Below are 4,427 nucleotides of genomic sequence, written 5' to 3' on the forward strand. Positions count from 1 at the left end.
AATCTATATTTTCCTTAACTCCTCAATAGAATAATACTTTACTGATTCCTTCAATAAAACAAATTTTCGCTTCTTTTTCTCGCCTATGTTTTTTTCATTACCTAAGACTATCCCCATAAAATTTCATCATTTTTCGATTTCATTTACAAAATTTATCTTATTACACGAAAATAATATAAATCTTAAAGTAAATTGCATTGACACCTCAAATTGGAGCCCTTAAAGCACTACACTTTATTTTATGTTTAAAAAATACAGAGACCCTAAAATTGAATTTTCATTGGATATATTTGTCCAATTTGTCACTGAAAACCTTTCATACACTGTTTATTTCCAAAAATAACACTATAATAAGCAAGTGTTTGAGAGGTTTTAATAAATTGGACAAATATATCCAAAGAAAATTTAATTTAGGGGTCTTTATGCTTTCTAAACATAAAATGGGGTGTTAGTATTTTAAGGCCTTCATTTTGGGGTGCCAATGCAATTTGCTTTAAATCTTATAAGTAAAAGGTCAATAGTGTAAATTTCCTTTTAGAGCTGGGGCCTCTCCTCCATTATATATATATAAGCACTAGGGTGATTAGACAAGGTACATCAAAGACAATTCATTAGTTGCACCCAAATTGGAAGGGACTTGAAAGCATAATCTTCACATGGATTCCAACATTCTAAAAGCAAGGCATTACCATTATCGACTAAGGTCCAGAGGCCAACACATGATCATGTCCAAAGGATGAGGGAAATGGAATAGGTAGCAAACCTCCTTGAGTGGGTAAAACCCAATTCGGGGTTGTGTTCTATGCACACAATAGAGCATTGGTAGTAGCCTGTCAATGGTGCTGAGGTCTCACAAATAAAACCTTCCCCACAAGTGTCAGCTCATAATCAATACTCAAGGCCACTTGTTCTTCTTCATTGAAAGTGAGTGTATTTTCATCAACAGAAATGGTGGAATGGGCTCAAGATCTAGCTCCTACTGTTGGAATCTCATTTATGGACAATATATTAACTAAATTAATGTGTATTTATTCTATTTTATCACATATAACATATTAAAGTTATCAGTTTAGTTATAAAGCATCCTAAAGCGTGGCCTCTTATATGTAGAAACTAAAGTGCAATTTAATAATATTTATGAAATAAATCTAATTACTAAATTTTATGATGGGTTAAGTTAGTAATTGAAACTATTCATATTGAGTAATATATATAAAGGGGTCATTGGTCCCCAAGCCAAATGCAGATTTTCTCTTTAACTCCGGTCATTAGAGAGATAATAGAGAGATCAAAAGATCTTCTCAAAAGAAGGGCTTGCATTCAAGGCTTGGAAGATCGACGATTATCATTCAATCTTAGGGATTCAGATCAACGATATTAATCAAATCTTTTCTAAATCTTATGGATTTAGGTGAGTTTCCGCACTTAATATTTTCTCGATGATTTGACGTGTTTGATCATGGGTTTAATTAAGATTCTACACCTACTGCACAACATCCAATGAGTTTTGGCTTGTTGACATCGGCTCTCAGGGGTTGGAACTATGAGTAAAAGGCCTTGGGCAATCAACAATTACAATACTCTTCCCTTTCATCATTTATGATAGGGGTGTCAATTTGTAGCCCGGACCATTAAAACCAAACCACACCGCTCCGTTATAGCCCGAACCGGCCCAAACCGAATCTTAATGGACCGTAATTGGGCTGAGGGTGGTGGAGCCCGCACCAACCCGAAACCGAACCGCAACTTGTTATAACCCGTTTTGTAATTTTACATTAAATAATATTTAAATTGGTATATTACCATTAGGTAGTTGGTATAGACAATTAAAAAAATTAAGCATGATTTCAAAGTTCAAATAGTTATTTTACTACTTAATATCTAGGTTCTTGATTTCTATAGAATGGGTGGGTTTTTTTTAATGGAAATTGACCAATAGCAACTTTGCTTTTCATATAATTTTTGCTTTTGTTGTAGGATACTCAATTGTTTCTTCTTGTTCTTTTTCTTACACACCATAAACCGTTAGTCAACCCAAGTTTAAACCGTTAACCTCAAACAGTTAGTTAGCCCAAACTCAACCCGCACCAAACCGAAACCGCCCGAAACCGTTATTTTGCTAATGGGTTAGGTATTTTTCAGCCCGAAACCATTAAGCCCAACCCAAAACCACTCCAAACCGCACCGTTGACACCCCTAATTTATGACTAAGAATGGGTTGCCCCACTGAGGATTAGTGCAAGAAGGTGTAAAGAGCTACATAGCAAAAGAGAACCACACTTTAGAAACTTAAATTCCTTTAAACTTGTTGCATCAAAAATTAGTTGATTGTCCTTGTAACTCTACTGTTCCTAGACACATGAAAATGTTATGACCTGTAGTAGGTCAAAAAGTTGCCTTCGACAATCAAATTAGTCAATAACACAATTGAGAGAAGCTTTGGACTTGGTTTGTGCACTTTCGAAAGAACCCTAGCGCAGCTCTGCAGCAACAGCACCTTGCCGCCGCTCTTTGAGGTGGAGAGACTCTCAGTCTCTCCACCTCCACCCCTTCACCGTCAGGCTCCCTCACCTCCTCTCTTCCTCTCTCCATTTTTCTCTGATTTTTATTTTATTTTTTCCTTCCTACTCTGCTCCCTCACCTCCTCTCTCCCTCGCTTCTGCCTCTCTGTGTTTTCTCCATCTCCACCCCTCTTTTCCGCCTCTCTTCCATGCAGTACCCCTCTCTCTCCGCCTCTCTTCCGTGCAGTAAGATCTCTTGCTTCTCCCTCTGTTTTCTTTCTCCTTTTCTTCCCTATGAGTCAGCGTTTCCCTGCTCACCTCCCTCCTATTCTTTCCGCCTTCTTCTCCTTCCTCATCTGCTAGGAAAACAGATCTGAGTTTTTTGCTTCGATCTGTTGTTTTGCTTCTCTCATCTTTGTGTTTCCTAGTCTCATCGCCTCTAGCATAGTTTTCTCTCCCATCTCTCTTTCTCTATCTTTTCATCACCCACTTCATTCGGATAAAAAAAAAATACTAATATCTCTGGTTGCAACGACCTTTGGTGCATACCGCAGAACAACTCCAGATCTGGAAGCACAAGTTCTTTAGCGGTGAGCTTTTCAGCTTTTCAGGCAACGGATGACATGGCAAAACCTTCTCCGCAACAATGATGCTACCAACGCGACAACCGAAAGTCAGCCTTTATGGCATTTTTTGTCTCCGCCCTTGTGGCGTGTAAGTCTCCGCCCTTGTGGCATGTAAGTCTCCGCCCTTGTGGTGTGTATCTTTGGTTTAACTGTTGCTTGTGTCTTTGGTACAACTTTTGTTGTAAGGGTTTATTGGACTTGATCCATCCCTTAGTCTGGATGACCCTGTCTATTGCATGTACGACAGTTTGGTCAATTTCCACTCCTTGGTTTTATCTGAACCTTGTGTTGTCATGCATCTGTTGTATTTTATTTTCTTTGTATCTGTACTTTTCTTAATTTATGAATGAAGTGTTTCTCTTCTTACCAAAAAAAAAAAAAGACTTGGTTTGTCAGAGCGTAAGTGAATAGTATAGTATGTTTGGTCATACCTATAGGGTAGTGAGGGTTAGGTGTATGTAAGCAAACCTGTATTGTGTGAGTCATTGGATGACCGATTTTATCATAAATCTCCCTTGGTGATTGTCGGATTTAGCGCCTTCCTTTTAAAGACTTGTCTTGTTCAAACATATAAGTAGTTACGTAGCCTCTATCCCTGATTGATCAAGATGCGTCACACATCACACTGAAAATGTAACAACCCCCGTATTTCTAACCCGAGATCCGTATTGTAGGTCCGAGAACCCGAAGGTCTAGTCGGGTAAAGTTGTGGAGTGTCCGGATAGAAGTCCATGATCCATACCCTGAACCCATGGATCTGGATCCTCTATCTGAAGAGCCTGCCTTGCTTGGTAGTTGGTCTTCTGGAAGTCAAGTGTTGTTCGGAGATGTCCGGAATGAAGGTAAGATCTCCCCCATCTCTTCTTTAGGGCTAGGTTGTACTTGGATATCAACCCCCTAGCAAAAGCACCCTTGTATGGTAAATTACATGGGGGTGGTTGCTAGTGGCGGTCGATCAAACCAAGCGACCACCTGGAGCGACCGCCCGGTCTGTTTTTGGGGTTTTGTCCTATTTTGCCCCCTGACTTCTATAAAAGGTAACCCTCGCCCAACTTACAAATATTTTATTTGTGGTTACCATTTTTGGAGGTCAGACGGCTGCGGAGAAGTGCGGAAAGTGGATTTGAAGTGCTAGCAGTGATCTGGAGATCAATCCTTCCCTTTTCTGGTGTTCTGAAGTGAGGTAATGGATTCACCTTTCATCCTTTATCTCCTTTGTCTTTAATTCCGTGTTAACCCATCCCCTCATCACTGTGGTTACCCTTTTTGATTCAATTGTGACTCTCTTTCCAATCTTCTT

Source organism: Hakea prostrata, chromosome 7 (assembly GCF_041222555.1).
Source record: "Hakea prostrata isolate BN-2017 chromosome 7, UWA_Hpros_2, whole genome shotgun sequence".
Lineage (NCBI taxonomy): Eukaryota > Viridiplantae > Streptophyta > Magnoliopsida > Proteales > Proteaceae > Hakea > Hakea prostrata.